General features: G+C 43.7%; 1 pseudogene; it reads left to right on the top strand.

Moving 5' to 3' along the window:
* Positions 1-221: 221 nt before the first annotated feature.
* Positions 222-2,468, top strand: LOC100354048 (chromobox protein homolog 1 pseudogene; annotated as a pseudogene).
* The last annotated feature ends 15,576 nt before the right edge of the window (positions 2,469-18,044 follow it).

The raw sequence follows: 18,044 nt of genomic DNA, 5'->3' as shown, positions 1-18,044 counted from the left end.
TTTTATCGTCTGTAAAATTTTGCTTTAATTTGAATTTTGAATACTTCTTGTGTTAAGTTGACATCTGTGGTATCACAAGATCCCATTAATAAAATGAAAAAACAAGCAATTGACTGGGAGAAAATATTTGCAAATCAAGTATCTGATAAAGGACTTGCATCCAGAATACGTGGAACTCTGCACTTCAGCAAGAAGAAGAAAAATAACACTCAATCTGAAAAATGGGCAATAAACGTTTCATCAAAAATGACATGTATATGACTGATAAGCACATGAAAATGTGCTCAGCATCGTTACTCAACAGGGAAATGCAAATTAAAACCATAATGAGATACTGCTTCACACCCACTAGAATTGCTGTAGCTGTGCAGAAGCGGAGAAACTGGAACCTTCACACATTACAGGAGGGGACTCACAGTGGTGCAGCCGTTTGGGAAAATGGTTGGGCAGCCTCTTCAAAAGGTAAGCTTGCCCTACCACCTGGACATTCCACTCTGAGGAATCCACCCAAGAGAAAATGTAACATTCAGCCACACAAAAACCACATGATTAAATGTTCCTAATAGTTCGGCTGAGGGGAGGGCCGTTGGCCGGGGCCTACGGTACGTCGCTTCAGTGAGGGGCTCGACTGCGACCACCCGGCTTGTTGCTTTCTGGGCGCCAATTCCCCCCCCCCCCCGGCCGGCCCGACGCGACGCGCCAGTAGCGCGACCCCGATTCTTCTCGAGCTCTTGGGCGCTGCTTTGAGCAGCGTCACCCTTTACACCAGAAAGCTGGCGGGCACTGTGGGGGAAAAAACAAAACAAGAAGAAAGTGGAGGAGGTGCTAGAAGAGGAGGAAGAGGAATACGTGGTGGAAAAAGTTCTCGACGGTCGAGTTGTAAAGGGCAAAGTGGAGCACCTCCTAAAGTGGAAAGGTTTCTCAGATGAAGACAATACGTGGGAACCAGAAGAGAATCTGGATTGCCCTGACCTCATTGCGGAGTTTCTGCAGTCACAGAAAACAGCACATGAGACAGATAAGTCAGAGGGAGGCAAGCGCAAAGCTGATTCTGATGATAAGGGAGAAGAGAGCAAACCAAAGAAGAAGAGAGAAGAGTCAGAAAAGCCACGAGGCTTTGCCCGGGGTTTGGAGCCAGAACGGATCATTGGAGCTACAGACTCAAGTGGAGAACTCATGTTCCTGATGAAATGGAAAAACTCTGATGAGGCCGACCTGGTCCCTGCCAAGGAAGCCAATGTCAAGTGCCCACAGGTTGTCATTTCCTTCTATGAGGAAAGGCTGACGTGGCACTCCTATCCCTCTGAGGATGATGACAAAAAAGATGACAAGAATTAAGTCTCTTGAGTACCAGCCCCATCACATCCGACTGTGTGTTTCAAGTGAGGAGGGAAGAAGTTCTACTTGTCTTGACACCATAGAGGTGGCTTGAGAAGATGTCCTTTGAAGAGCCAGTATAGTTTCTGTGCCCTGCAGCTGTCCAAGTGCTTTAAGCTGTTCCAAGCTATGTAGTTCACACACCCATCCCAGTGGAGGGGAATGGGGAGAAGTGTTTCAAGGCAGCCCCTTCTGTGCTTTGCTGAGAGAAGCAAAGGGCCTTCTATGAAGGACAAAACTTGCAGAATTGGGTGTGTGGGAGAACAAAAAGATACTGTAGGTCTTCAAAGAGCATCTCCACAACCCACAGCCTTCTTCCCAATAGTGTTAACTCTGCGTTTTTACAGCATAGCATGTGTGTAGTTTTTGGCTATTACTGGTGTATTATTTAGGGGTGGGAGGGATGGGATAGGGAGAAAGGGAAATGGGTTGGATCATTTTGATTAAAATTTGGGGCTTGATTGGGGAAATGATGAAACAGTAGAGAGAACAACTAACTGAAGATTCGGTTCTATGTCCAGGATATTTTACCTTTTCAAAAAAATGTCATTGACACCATAAATGGGGACTGCGAGAGACTGTTTAAAAGCTGTGAATGCCTGAAACCTGTAAGCCAAGGTGTTCCCTGCCTGAGCTTAATGTCCCCCACAGAGGACTAAGCCAGTTCACAAGTTACCAAAGCTGCCGTTTTGGAGATGGAGACTGACTGGGGAGGGAGAATGTACACAGGCAGATAGAGCATTCTGTCTCAGAGGTGCTAATTCTTGAAATTAGACAAGAAGACCCTTTCTTTTCCAATTATGAAGTTGTATCAGCTTATCCATCCAAACCACTGGCTGAGGTATTGGAAGAGGGGAAGAGAGTGGTACAGGAGATGGCAGAGTAGGGAAAAACAAGGACCCATACTCTTAAGGTAGCAAACTCTGGAAGCCTCTGGTTTGTTTTGAATTTTGAACTCTGAAACCATGGGTGGCAGGGTTCAGTCACTGACAGCACAAGTTTCATTGAAACTATTCAAGGGTTGAATTTCAGAAGCCCTGGTCTCAGGAGAAGAATAATCATTCATACTGGGGCAGTGGTTTACTTTAAAACACCAAACCGTTTTTTTTTTTTTTTTTTTTTTATCCTAAGAATTAACTGAGACCCAAGATGTTCCGTCTTGATTCCTAAGATCCATCTGTTCTTGACATGGTCTAGACCTGCATCTAGAGCTGCATTGTAAAAATCTCTGTAGGCATGTGTTAGGTTTCTGTGAAAACTGTTTAAATGTAAACTTCATACCACACTGTCAGTTTTTGTCTTAATAAAACTATAGATTAAAAAAAATGTTCCTAATAGCCCTAAACTGAAAAGAAGTGAAATGATCATCACCTTATAAATGGGTAAACAAAGTATATTTTATCCATACAGTGGAGTATCAGTTGGCATTTTTTTTTTTTTAGTTTTATTTACTTATTTGAAAGTCAGAGTTACAGAGGCAGAGAGAAATTTTTAGAAGTCTTTTTTTTTTTTTTTTTTTTTGACAGGCAGAGTGGACAGTGAGAGAGAGAGAGAGAGAAAGGTCTTCCTTTTTCCATTGGTTCACCCCACAATGGCCGCTGCGGCTGGAGCAATGCGGCCGGTGCACCGCACTGATCTGAAGCCAGGAGCCAGGTGCCTCTCCTGGTCTCCCATGCGGGTGCAGGGTCCAAGCACTTGGGCCATCCTCCACTGCACTCCCGGGCCACAGCAGAGAGCTGGACTGGAAGAGGGGCAACCGGGACAGAATCTAGCGCCCCGACCGGGACTAGAACCCGGTGTGCCAGCGCCACAGGCAGAAGATTAGCCTATTGAGCCGTAGCGCCAGCCAAGAGAAATTTTTTAATAGAAAACTTTTATTTAATAAATATAAATTTCAAAGTACAATTTTTGGATTATAGCAGTTCTTCCCCCCATAACCACTGTCCACCCACAATCCATCCCTTCTCCTACTCCCTCTCCCATCCCATTCTTCATTAAGATTCATTTTTAATTATCCTTATATACAGAAGATCAACTCTATACTAAGTAAAGATTTCAACAGCTTGTACTTACACAGACACACAAAGTATAAATTACTGTTTGAAGACTAGTTTTACCATTAATTCGCCTAGTACAACACATTAAGGACAGAGGTCCTACATGGGGAGCAAGTGTACAGTGACTCCTGTTGTTGATTTAACAATTGACACTCTTATTTATGATGTCAGTAATCACCTGAGGCCCTTGTCATAAGCTGCCAAGGCTATGGAAGCCTCTTGAGTTCACCAACTCCGATCTTATTTAGACAAGGCCATAGTCAAAGTGAAAGTTCTCTCCTCCCTTCAGAGAAAGGTACCTCCTATTTTGATGGTCCCTTCTTTCCTCCAGGATCTCACTCACGGAGATCTTTCATTTAGGTTATTTTTTGCCACAGTGTCTTGGATTTCCATGCCTGAAATACTCTCATGGGCTTTTTAGCCAGATCCGGATGCCTTAAGGGCTGATTCTGAGGCCAGAGCGCTATTTAGGGCATTTGTCATTCTATGAGTTTGCTGTGTATCCCACTTCACATGTTGGATTGTTCGAGAGAGAGAATTTTCCAACCCACCGGTTCACTCACCAAATGGTCGCAGTGGCCAGAACTGGGCCAGGCCAGAAGTCAGGAGCTTCATCTGGGTCTCCCATGTGGCAGGGGCCCAAACACTTGGGCCATCTTCTGTTGCTTTTCCCAGGTCACTAGCAGTGATCCAGCTCCCTTCAGTGTACCTGGGAAAGCAGCAGAGGATGGCCCAAATGTTTGGGCCCCTGCTCCCATGCAGGAGATCAGGAAGAAACTCTAGGCTCCCAACTTCAGCCTGGCCCAGCCCTGGCCATTGTGGCCATTCGGGAAGTGAGCTAGCAGATAGATGCTTTCTCTCTCTCTCACTCTCCCCCACCCCCACCTTTCCTTCTCTATAACTCTTTCAAATAAATAAATAAATCTTAAAAAAAAAAACTAGACTATGGTGATAGTTGTACAACTTTATATAAGTTTATTAAAAGTCATTAAATTGTACTTTTATAATAGCTGGATTCTATGGTCTAGTGTGTTAATTATACTTCAATAAAGATGCTTTTAAAAAAACAGTTACCTAATTATCTTAGGGTTTTAATCAAGAAAGGAAGAGGAACTGTAATCAGTGCTAGCAAGTCTGGCAGAGAGATCCATTTAGTTAGAGGATACGGCTTTTTTAGAGAGGGAAGCAACTGTCCCTTGAGGAATCTATTCAGGAAATTCTAAGCAACCTTGTTAGAAAGGAACGTTCAACTATATGTCTTACTGATGCCAACTGGTTCTTTGGAAGCAATTCTGGCTATTAACTCTCTTCAGCCATTCAACAAGTCATGGAGTGCTAACCTATTTGCCAAGTATTATTTGTCAAACTGGAGGGGGATAATAAAAAATGAAAGGCACAGTCGGGCCCGTGACCTGCCAGCGCTGCAGACCCGTGCCGGGGTTTAAGAGCTTTGGCTTTCCCCCTGTTCTCTCCGCTACCCTCTCTCGCCCCGACGGCAGAGCCAAGATCGACACTGCTGCTGTTTGCTCACCTCCCCACTCGCTCCTTTTCTTCTTTTCTGCACTATTTCAAGCGTAAAGCAAGGTAAGGAGAAAACGAAACACAAGAGACATCCAGGGGCCAGTTCTTAATCTTCCAGGCCCCTTTTAAATCTGAATCTTAGGTTGTTAAAAATAAATAAAAACAGATACCATTGAAGCTACTGGGGTTCATCTCTTCTCTCACAGAGGTAACCACCATCCTGAATCAGCATCTCCCATTGCACGCCTGAGTATATACTGTTATTTTCTCTGTGTATACATATGCGTAAATAATATACACCATTATTTTACAGCTTTCAAATGTTTTCCAAGTGTTTCGATACTTTCTAGTTTCCCTATATTTTGTGTTCTTTACTCAGCACTTTTCTTTGAGGTGGACACATATTTAACTTCTACCTAGCATTCCATTATATGAATAAAGCACAATTTATTTATCTATCGACCTATTGCTGGGTATTTAGGTTGCTCCCATTCTTTTCTGTTGCAAACAATACTGCAGTAAACATTCTTCTACTTGCTTCCTTATGTAAATATGCAAACTTTTTACAGACTTTATATCTAGGAGGGGAATTGTTGGGTCCCAGGGTTATACCCTTTTCAAACTTTGGTAGGTCTTTCTGAATTTCTCTTCAACAACTGTTCAACTTTTTTTTTTTTTTTAAAGATTTGTTTATTTATTTGAAAGTCAGAGTTACACAGAGAGAGAGAAGGAGAGAAAGAGAGAAAACTTGTCCATCCACTTGTTCACTCCCTATATGGCCGCATCTAGGAGCCAAGAGCTTCATAAGGTCTCCCACACGGGTGCAAGGGCCCAAGCACTTGGGCCATCTTCTGCTGCTTTCCCAGGTGCATTAGCAAGGAGCTTGATCAGAAGTGGAGCAGCCAAGACTGGAACTGGCACCCATATGGGATGCCAGCCCTGCAGCAGCTTAACCCACTTAACCCACAGCACTGGCCCCGATTGTCCAACTTTTACTCATACCCACAAGATCTGAGTATTCCCATCTTTGCCATTGTAAAGCTTGATCAGGGTAAACTTTGCCTGTGTTCAAGATGGAAAATGATGCATCTTTGTGGTTTTAATTTGCTTCTTTCGGATGTTAGTGAGCTTGAGCACCATTTCTTATTTCTTGGCACTGTAGGTTGCCTCCTCTAAGTTTCTGTCATTCTTTGACCATTTTTCTATCATTCTGCCTTTTCCTTTTTGAGTTGCTGTATCTCTTTGAACTTTGTTACATGCACTGTCTTTGTTCTGTCCGTCTTTTCCATTTTCTGCGACAATCATTGCTAAACAGTTTTTTTTTTTTTAAGATTTATTTATTTATTTGAAAGGCAGATTCTACAGAGAGGCAGAGAGAGAGAGGGAGAGAGAGACAGAGAGAGGCAAGGAGAGACTGGCTGGAGCTGAGCCAATCTGAAGCCAGGAGCCAGGAGCTTCTTCCAGGTCTCCCATGCAGGTGCAGGGACCCAAGGACTTGGGCCATCTTCTACTGCCTTCCCAGGTCATAGCAGAGAGCTGGATCAGAAGTGGAGCAGCCAAGACTTAGACTGACAACCATGTGGGATGCCGGCACTGCAGGTGGAGTCTTTACCCTCAATGCTACAGCACCGGCCTCGTTAAACAGTTTTAAAATCTTCAACTTTTTTTTTTTTTTTAAGATTTATTTATTTATTTTTTTGAAAGTCAGAGTTACACAGAGAGAGGAGAGGCAGAGAGAGAGGGATCTTCCATCCAATGGTCCACTACCCATATGGCTGCAACGGCCGGTGCTGCGCCAATCCGAAGCCAAAGCCAGGAGCCTCTTCCGGGTCTCCCACGCGGATGCAGGGGCCCAAGGACTTGGGCCATCCTCCACTGCTTTCTCACTGCTTTTTTTTTTTTTTTTTTACAGGCAGAGTGGACAGTGAGAGAGAGAAAGGTCTTCCTTTGCTGTTGGTTCACCCTCCAATAGCCGTCGCGGCCGGCGCACCGGAGCCAGGAGCCAGGTGCTTCTCCTGATCTCCCATGGGGTGCAGGGCCCAAGCACTTGGGCCATCCTCCACTGCACTCCCGGGCCATAGCAGAGAGCTGGCCTGGAAGAGGGGCAACCGGGACAGAATCTGGCGCCCCAACCAGGACTAAAACCTGGTATGCCGGCGCAGCTAGGCAGAGGATTAGCCTATTGAGCCGCAGTGCCGGCCTTCCCACTGCTTTTTTTGCAGAGAGCTGGATTGGAAGAGGAGCAGTCAGGACTAGAACCAGCGCCCATATGGGATGCCAGCACTTCAGGCCAGGACGTTAACCCGCTGCGCCACAGCGCTGGCCCCAAAGTCTTCAATCTTAATAGATATATGAGCTTTCTGGTTTTTCATTTATCTTATAAAGAAATCTTTCTTTATTTTTAGTTTTATCAGCTCTGGCAGTGATGTGATGTTAATTAGAAAAAGGTTCTCATCAATTGGGAATAAATACTGGATTACTTACAAGTGAAATAAGATGATAACTAGAGGTCAGCGCCATGGCATAGCAGGTTAAGTCTGCACCTGCAGGGCGAGCATCCCATGTGGGTGCTGGTTTGGGTTCCTGCTGCTCCACTTCTGATCTGGCTCCCTGCTGATGTGCCTGAGAAAGCAGATGGCCCAAGTTCTTGGGCCCCTGCACCCAGGAAGAAGCTTCTGGCTCCTGGCTTCAGATCAGCTCAACTCTGGCTGTTGCGGTCAATTGGGGAGTGCACCAGTGGATGGAGGATCTGTCTCTTCTTCTCTCTCTGTGACTCTGCCTTTCAAATAAATGAATACTTTTTTAAAGGAAGATGATCATACCTAAATTTTTCTAACAATTGATTCATCAAAAAATTTGGGAAGTTTGCAAATGCTATAACATTGGTAAAATATTGATTTTTGAAGCTGGCTAAGAGGTACACAGAGGTCCCTGATACTATTCTTTTTTTTTTAAGCTGTGACCATTTTTTTTTAATGTGAAAGGCAAAGTGACAAAAAGAGAAAGACAGAGACATAGAGAGATCTCCCATCTGCTGGCTCACTCCCCAGATGTGTGCGATAGCTGGGTCTGGGCCATGACAAAGCCAGCAACCAGGAACTCAATCTGGGTCTCCGACTTGGGAGGCAGGCAGCCAGGAAACTGAACCACCAGCTGCCGCCTGTGAGGATATGCATTAGCAAGAAGCTGGATTGGAAATGGAGGAGCTGGCACAGAAACTCAGACATTCTGATACTAGACGTGGCCAGCCACTGCTGAACCAAGCACCGATCTCTTTATACTATTTTCTTTTTATATTTGGTTTGGAGTTTTCCATAATAAAAATTCTGAGGGGCCGGCACTGTGGCATAGTAGGTTAAGCCTCCACCAGGGGCGCTAGAATCCCATATGGGCGCCATTTCAAGTCCTAGCCGCTCCACTTCCGGTCCCGTTCTCTGCTAATGTGCCTGGGAAAGCAGTGGAGGATGGCCCAAGTGCTTTTATTCATAAGTTTTAGTATGCATTACTAACATTTTAAGGTCTTGCTTTTCAAAGAAATAAACACAGTGGGAATGCTATATTTTCAAAAGTAAAAACTCAGCATGCCTGGATTCGAGTCCCAGCTCCCCTCCTGACTCCAGCTTCCTGCTGATGCACACTCTGGGAAGCAGTAGATGATGACTCAAGTGGTTGGGTTCCTGCCACACTTGGGAGACCTGGACTGAGTGTCAGGCACCTAGCTTCGGCCTGGCCCAGTTCTGGCTGTTGCAGGCATTTGCGGAGGAATCAATGGAAAGTCTGTCTGTGTCTCTGTCTCTGCCTTCCAAAATAAATAAAACAAAAATAAATATTCAAAATAATTTTAAGTAAAAAATGTAAACCTAGAAAGATGAGCAGTAATTTCTTAATATCATCAATATTCGGTGTTAAGTTTACAGTTGTCTCAAATGTCAAGAATATATGTGTGTGTGCATGTACTTTGTGATTTGTTTGAATTGTGATTTTAAAAGGTGTATATATTTTGACTGGATAATCTACCTTGTCTGTTTTACTTTAGAGTCCACCTACACCTTTCTTTTTCCTTGAAATCTGTGTGCTTAAGAAAATGGTTTGGGGGCTGGCGTTGTGGTGCAGTGAGTCAACAGCCTGCCCTGAAGCACCGGCATCCCATATGGGTGCTGGTTTGAGACCCGACTGCTCCACTTCTGATCCAGCTCTCTGTTGTGGTCTGGGAAAGCAGCAGAAGATGGCCCAAGTCCTTGGGCCCCTGCACCTGTGTGGGGGACCCAGAAGAAGCTCCTGGCTCCTGGCTTTGGATCGGCCCAGCTCCTGCCACTGTGGCCAATTGGGGAGTGAACCAGTGGATGGAAGACCTCTCTCTCTCTGCCTCTCCTCTCTTTGTGTAACTCTGACTTTCAAATAAATAAATAATTCTTAAAAAAAAAAAAAGAAAATGGTTTGGGGCCCAGCATTGTGGCTGTGCTACATCCCATATGGATGCTGGTTGAGTCCTGGCTGCTCCACTTCCAATCCAGTTCCTGCTAATGGGCCTGGGAAAGGGGCAGGAGATGGCTCAAGAGCTTGGGCCCCTGCGCCCACCTTCAGCCTGGCCCAACCCTGGCTGTTGTGGCCATTTTGGAAAGTGAACCACCAGAAAAAAAAAAAAAAGCTTTCTCTCTGTTTCTCCTTCTCTCTGTGTAACTCTGCCTTCCAAATATATAAATAAATCTTAAAAAATTTGTTTGTCCTGAAGGGTTTCCCATTGGATTTTGCAGACGACATTCTCATGGTATCATTAAATAAGTTTCTCTAACCTCTTTTTTAAAAATATTTATTTATTTATTTGAAAGAGTTACAGTGAAAAGGAGAAACAGAGAGAGAAAGAGAGATCTTCCTTCGGCTGGTACACTACCAAATGACTGTGATGGCTGGGGCTGGGAGCCTGGGACTCCATCTCTCATGTGGGTGCGGGGTCCCAAGCAATTGGGCCATCTTAGCTACTTTCTCAGGCACTCTAGCAGGGAGCTGGATCAGAAGATTGAGCTGCAGCCTGCTGATGCTAGAATCCCATGTGGGCACCACTTTGAGTCAAGTTGCGGCCATTTGACGAGTGAACCAGAGGATGGAAGACCCCTTTCTCTCTGTCTCTCCCTCTCTCTAACTCTGCCTTTCAAATAAATAAAATGAATCTTCAGAAAAAAAGAAGAAGTGGAGCAGCTGGTACTTGAACTGGCACTCATTATGGGATGCTGGAATTGCAGGTGGCACCTTAACCTGCTGTGCCACAACACCGGCCCCTACCCTCCTAGTTTTGCCTCCTTTAAATCGATAATTGGACTTAGAGGCTTTGTCACCTTTGTTCCACTTTGAGTGGCATTGTGCTTGCTCAGGAGGCACATAATGTCTGGTGTCTCCCAGCTACTGAACATTAATTTCAAGATCTGTTAATTTTTTAAAGATTTTTTTTATTTATTTGAAAGTCAGAGTTACACAGAGATATAGAAGGAGAGGCAGAGAGAGAGAGAGAGAGAGAGAGAGATCAATCTTCCATCTGCTGGTTCACTCTCCAAATGGCTGCAACGGCTGGAGCTATGCTGATCCAAAGCCAGGAGCCAGGAGCTTCTTCCAGGTCTCCCACGTGGGTGCAGGGGCCCAAGGACTTGGGCCATCTTCTACTGCTTTCCCAGGCCATAGCAGAGAGCTGGATTGGAAGTGAAGCAGCTGGGACTTCAATAGGCACCGATATGGGATGCTGGCACTGCCGGCGGCAACTTTACCCATTAAGCCACAGCACTGACCCCAAGATCTGTTAATTCTTTAGAATGTCTAGGTGGTGATATTCAAATTCAATCATGTTTCCTTCATTAATTATTGGAATGCCTTTATAAAGAAACTTCCTCACAACTACTTGGTTACCAGTTCATAAAGGGAACATGGAATAAATGCTTAATTCTATCTCTTTAGTTAGCAGTTCTCAAAATAACAAATTGTTTGCACACATTGTACAATGACCAATTTATTTTTATTATTGTGAAATGGCATTGACATAAACATATTGATATCCTGCACAAATTATGCCATCTTTGGCCAGTGGGAAGACTTTAGAGTTTCTTTCTAAGCCCTTTTGACCAGATTTACATGTTTGTTCGTTTTTTTAACTTTAGTGCTTTTTGATAATTTTCTTGCTATGTGGTGTTCCAGCCTGTCCTCGTCATAGAATTAGCCATTTTTCTAAGGAATTCTAGTCCTTTCTAATGGAAAATGGCATTTCAAGATCACAATCTGGATACTGATTGGTCACTGTTTTTAGGCCTTGGAAATGGACGCAAGTAGAAAATACTCTTTTCTAAGATTAATTTGTCATCCATTTATAATGACATTTCCAATCCAAATTCAGGATTTACACTAACTTGTTCTGTCTTAGATTTGTGTCTTTTTGCTCTCATGTGGAGAATCCTGGTTCACTGAGAATTATACTGGAATTACTCATTTTCCTCACCCCACAACACACATTCAGTGGTCTCAGATTAACAATAGCAGCATTACCACCAACAATATGATTGTCAGAAACAGCAGCTTCAAATACTTTTTAGCAGTTGCTTTTGTCCTTAGGATGTATCCCAAATTACTATGTTTCAAACTTTCTGACATAGGCCCCTCTGTGTCTATGCCGCTAACTTGATTTACAGGTACATCATTTGTTCCTTTTTCATTTTCAATTTTTAAGAGATTGTTTTTAAAATTTAATGTTGTTTCATAATTATGTAAAATGTTTATATAGTTCCTAAGTCAATTCAACAAAGAACAGAAAGAAGTCTAAAAATTATCTCCTATTTCTCTCCTTTGTGCTTCATTTTTTTTCTCCTATCAAAAAATGTTAGGCTGTATCTTTCCATACATTTTTAAAAAAGATTTTATTTATTTATTCAAAAGTCAGAGCTACAGAGAGAGAGAAACAGAGACATGGAGAGATTTTCCATCTGTGGCCTCACTCTCCATGGTCGCAATGGCCAGGGCTGCCCAGACTGAAAGCAGGAGCCAGGAACTTCTTCCAGGTCTCCTATGTGGTACAAGGACCCAAGGACTTGGGCTATCTTCAACTGATTTTCCCAAGCCATTAGCAGGGAGCTAGATTGGAATTTGAGCAGCCAGGACTTGAACTGGCACTGACTTGGGATGCTGGCATTGCAGGTGGTGGCTTAACAGGCCACACCACAATGCCAGCCCTACTGTACATCTTTAATACAAGCAGTTCTTTTACATAAATAGTTCTCATTATGAGATCCATCTTATTTCTCTTTCAAGATCCCTTGTTCTTTAGGGATACCATGCCTACAGCTCACCTTGGATCCTCCTCTTACAGAAATAGAGCCTGTCACAGAGAAGACAAAGGCCCAACTCCCAGAACCAGTAGGGACCTCCTGGCCTGGAGGGATGGGTTGCATGCAGTGGGAGAAGCTTGGCTCACTCAGTTCTCAGCACCCTGTGTGCCTGGTAGAGGTGGCAGGATAACTAGAGATAGTCCTCTCCACTCTTTCCCCCTCTTCCCTGGAGACAATTCACTCTCAATGGCCTGTTCTGAGTTTTGCTTTCCTGTGAAGATTGGACCTTTTGTAGAAGCATGAAATCAGGTTCACTGAGGAATCTGAAAAGTCACCTTTGTGGCTTCCTGCACAAAAGTGACACAAAGTGACACACACTGTCTTCTCCCAAAGCCAGCCCACTGCTGCCCAGGAACTACTTTGGACCCTAACTGTAGAGTGACTGCTAGTGGCATCCCTGGATGGTGTCCTCAGGCTCCATGTGTGGGTGGCTGTGTCATGGTCACTACACCACTGCATGTTTGCTTCTTGCTGAAAGCTAGAAAGGAGAGAACACTAACCAGGGAGTTTCAGAACCTGGAGGACTTCAGGGACCGATTTAGAAACAGGTCAGATACCATAGGTGACCTGAGGGGCAATGACCCTGGATTCCAGCCCTTAATGCCACCTGATAAATAATCACACCAATCTTCAGATTCCTACTGGCCCACTGGGCATGTCATCTCCTGTGCTCTGCCCAGCCTTCGAAGACACCACCTCCTCTCTCTGTCCAGAGACGAATTCCGCTGACCCTAAATAGTGAATCTAAGCATTATGTGAAAGAGCTACCAGATTCCTGGGGATGCCAGTGTAACACTAGTCCCTTGTGAGGCGCACAGGCTAGCGGACAGAGGCACATGGGCATCTGACCACTGCTCAAGCCCATCCACTCTCTAGGAACTGGCTAATAGCCCTGGGAGGGGCAGGCTCTCCAAGGTCATGCACCAGATGTCCACATGTCGAGAATATAAAAAATAAAAGGGCATGATCGATATGGAATTAGAAGATAAGCTTGTCTTGGAGCATAAAAATTTTGAAACCCACACTTACAAACGGTCTTGAAAAAGCTCTTTAGAAATGCATACTCAGAAAAAGCTACGCATACACTTCAAAAGTTTTTTGTACCAAAATAAACTGATCTTTAAAAAAAAACTCATCTTTTAATTCCATTCCCTTCCCCCAAACTTTTTGAAGTTCCCCCTATATCCACAGCAAGGATTCAGAACATTACTCTGGTATGGAGCAGGCACTTTTTCATTGGCATATTATCTTCTTCTGCAGATGTGCAAAAGGAAAAAAAGTTAAAGATAAATAATTGGTCACAGTCTGTGCATTCACACCTGGTAGTCGGGATGGGAAGTAGCAGATAGGTGGTAACCAGTGACAGCATCAACGTGGCTCCAGCAAGGTTTCCCTTCTGCCCAGGGCCATTTTCTCTTCTCATCGAACACCCTCTTCCAACACAAGTATGACCTTGGCTTCTATTTTCGTAATAAATAGATAACACCCCTCTCTTTAGCCCTAGCCCCCAGGCCCGTGGATCCAGATGCTCACAGGACTTCTCTCCATAGATGTTTCCTTGGCATTTCAAACTGAATCCCTAATCCCTTCCCCAAACCAGCTCCTCCTTCCATGATCTCTAGTTTGTGTCATACTCAGCCTTCCATACATTTTACTTGGAAAACTAGAGTATCCTGGTCTCTTCTTCTTTCCCAGACCCTCATCCCATCAATCATCCAGTAATAATGATGCTATATTCAAAAAAAATCTAGGGACTGGTGCCTGTAACACGAGCATCCCACATGGGTGCCAGTTCAAGTCCTGGATGCTCCAGTTCCAATCCAGCTTCCTGTTAATGTGCCTGGGAGGGACTAACGCTGTGGCATAGCAGGTAAAGCTGCTGACTGTAGTGCCTGTATACCACATGGATGCTGGTTTGAGTCCCAGCTGCTCCTCTTCCAATACAGCTCTCTGCTAATGGCCTGGGAAAGCAGTGGAAGATGGTCTATATACTTGAGCCCCTGTATTCGCATGGGAGACCTGGAGGAAACTCTTGGCTCCTGGTTTCGGATAGGCTCAAATTTGGGGAGTGAACCATCAGATGGAAGACCTCTCTCTCAGTGCCTCTAACTCTGCCTTTCAAATAAATAATAAGTAAATGCTTTTTTTTTTTTTTTTTAAAGAAATGTGCTTGGGAAAGAAGCAGAAGACAGCCCAAGTGCTGGGATCCCTGTACCCATGGGGGAGACCTAGAAGAAGCATTTGGCTCCTGGCTTGGGCTTGGCCCAGCCCTGGCCATTGCAGCCATTTGGGGCAGGAGCCAGCAGGTAGAAGATCAGTCAATCAATCAATCAATCTCTCCCTCTCTCCTTTCTCTCCCTCTCTCTTCCTCTCTCTCCCTCTCACGTTCTCATCTTCTCACCCTCTCTCCCTCTCCTTAACTCTGCCTTTTTCAAATAAATCTTTTTGAAAAATCTCAATCCTGTACATTCTTTGGGTCTGTTTCATCATCTCTGCTAACAGTTCCTTGCACAAGCTGCCAAACCCTTCTCACCTGGATATTCAGCGACAGTCTCACGATGGACCTATCTGTCTCCACCTTCCCTACAGTGTGGTCATACTCGTACTTCAGTCACAGGATCAGGGCTTACTGGAACACAGATTAGTCTATAAACCTCTTTAAATAGTAAAAGTGCTAGATTTTAGAATCCTAAGTTAACTCTAAATACAGAAAAGGAGATAGCTGCCTTTTTTTGTACAATTCTGTGTTTATGGATGTGTCTGAATGAGACTGTATTCCTATCATAGTTGGAAAGTAAAATACAATAAGCTAAATTAAAAGGGGGCACACTTGCATTTAAATGACATGAAAAGGACAGTGAGATGGAATTGTCAGAGGAAGACAGGAGAATGTCATTGTGGAAACCAAGGGAGGAGACGGGAGCAAGGAGGAATGGTGGATGCCAATGCCAAGTGCTACAGTGAGCGTTTAAGTTGGATGACTGCACAGAGGGACTGCAGGATTTGGTGATCATGGCAAGTGTTCATTTCTTCTTTACTTTTAGAGATTTACTTATTTATTTGAAAGGCAGAGTTATAGAGAGGCAGAGGCAGAGAGAGAGAGAGAGAGGTCTTCCATCTACTTGTTCGCTCCCCAAATGGCCGCAATAGCTGGAGCTGCACAGATCGGAAGCCAGGAGCCAGGAGCTTCTTCGAGGTCTCCCATGCGGGTGCAGGGGCCCAAGGACTTGGGTAGTCCTTTGCTGATTTCCTGGACACTTTAGCAGGGAGCTGGATTGGAAGTGGAGCAGCCAGGACTTGAACCAGTGCCCATATGGGATGTCAGCGCCACAGGTGGCGGCTTTACCTGCTGTGCCACAATGCCAGCCACTATACTCTAATCTAATATAAAACTATATAAGTAACAAAAATTTTAAATAAGAATATAAATTCTTGCCCTATATGATAAATTAAAGGTACAACTTTCATATTAAATATTAATATATAAATATAAAATAGAGAAATTCCAAATTAACAATCCAAAAACACAACTGGGATGTACCAAAACTAGAAAAGTGTGAATCTCATTTGTGGTTCATACAGCCAGCTTAGTACTTTCCATGAAGACAATCCACAAACTTGGGTATGGATGGCTTCAATACCAGAACAAATGCTTTTAAAAGTCATTTTTAATTTATAGTAACAAAAAATGAAAAATGACCCAAATACTTATTAAAAGGGAACTGCTGGGATTAACTATGGTATATACATATAAAGGAACACAATACAGATGAACAAAGGAATGAGGAATAACTTTATATACTGTTACAGTGATATTACGCACAAATCAGTACATGAATAAAAGAAGCCAAATGTGTGAATAATATGCTGGAAGCAGCGAGGAAACAGGGATAGAGGTCAAACCTTTCTGAATATAGCCTGTCTGATACATTTGATTATGGAATCCTGTAAACATCTGACATAATTAAAAATAGGTGATTTTTAAAAAGCAATGCCTAGGGGCCGGCATTCTAGCCTAACAGGTTCTCATACGGGTGCCAGTTCCAGTCTTGGCGGCTCCACTTCCAATCCGGAAGCGGAAGATCTTTCCCTCTCTCTGTTTCTGTCACTGTCTCTCCCTCTGTGTGTACTCTGCCTTTCAAATAAATAAAATTAATTTAAAAAAATGCCTAGATATCAAAAGCACAATGAGACAAATAAATCTAACTATGCATTGAGTGGGTGACATCACCCACAAATACGAATTATTTTACATAGATTTTAAATGCTGTAATATGATTATATATTCTTAGTGGGATACAGCCTACAGACAAAATAACTGAAAAAAAAAATCAAACTGTTTTCCCTAATCATAATGTTTGCATTAGTATCAATACTGCTATTGTAAGCCTGGTGTGTATATGTGTTGGGAATCAAATCACTGAGTGATCATTTGGGGTGGGTGTTTTGCATGGTGGTTAAGTGCCTGTGTCCAAGTCCAAGCTTTATTCTTTGTTCAGCTTCCAGATAACAGACACCCTCGGAGAAGCAGATGATGGAACAAATACTTGGGTCCCTGCCACTTACATGGAGACCTGGACTGGGTTCTAGGCTCCTGGCTTTGGCTTGGCCCAGCCCTGGTTGTTGTAGGCATTTGTGGAATGGACCAGCAAACAGGAACTCTCTGTCTCTCTTTCAAATAAAATAAGTAAATAATTTTTTTATGTTTTAAAAAAAAAAGAGTGAACATGTTGGCTTTCTGGTATGAGAAAAACAGGAGAAATAGACTAAGATATGTGAGGTTAAGGAAAAATCTTGTGTTCCCAAGTTTGAATTGGAAGGATCACTACAAACTCATAATGTATTTTAGCATTAAGAGAAAAAGCAGGGCTGGTGCTGTGGCGCTACGGGTTAAAGCCCTGGCCTGCCATGCCAGCATCCCATATTTATCTTGTAAGCACACAAGAAATATTTAGATGTTACATTGTCATTGGTTCTACTTCTTTGAAAGAAATTATGAGTGACTAATTGACAAAAAAAACCTATATATGGGTGAAATGATCATTTTTCCATTCAACTATTGTTTATAGCTGTTGTCTATATTCTTTTTTTTAATATTTTCCCCTTTCCTTTTTTTTTTTTTTTTTAAGATTTATTTGAAAGTCAGTTACATAGAGAGAGGAGAGGCAGAGAGAGAGAGAGAGAGGGGTCTTCCATCCAATGGTTCACTCCCCAGTTGGCCGCAACGGCCAGAGCTGCGCTGATCAGAAGCCAGGAGGCAGGAGCTTCCTCCGGTCTCCCACGCGGGTGCAGGGGCCCAAGGACTTCAGCCATCCTCCACTGCTATCCCAGGCCGAAGCAGAGAGCTGGATCGGAAGTGGAGTGGCCAGGTCTTGAACAAGCACCCATATATGGGATGCCGGCACTGCAGGCAGCGGCTTTACCTGCTACGCCACAGCGCCGGCCCCTTCTCTTGATTTTAATCATAGGACATGGGGACACACAGAACACATAGCCAGGTATGCTGAAAATGACGCTTTCTGCCTGTCAGTCATAGAATGACTAAGAAACTGGGTGGGTAACTAGATCTTTTTCTTTCTTAAATATTCAAGGTGGGGGGGTATCACCAAAATTAGTATGCTGTTCCCAGAATCCTTTTTTCTTTTGAAGCTTTAAAGCTCATTTGTGAGAGCAGCAATACAAAGAATACATTACTGTCATTTTCGCTGGGTCCTGAATGCAGATGGGC

The sequence above is a fragment of the Oryctolagus cuniculus genome, chromosome 4 (assembly GCF_964237555.1).
Source record: "Oryctolagus cuniculus chromosome 4, mOryCun1.1, whole genome shotgun sequence".
NCBI lineage: Eukaryota > Metazoa > Chordata > Mammalia > Lagomorpha > Leporidae > Oryctolagus > Oryctolagus cuniculus.
This window is presented reverse-complemented; position numbering and strand designations above follow the sequence as displayed.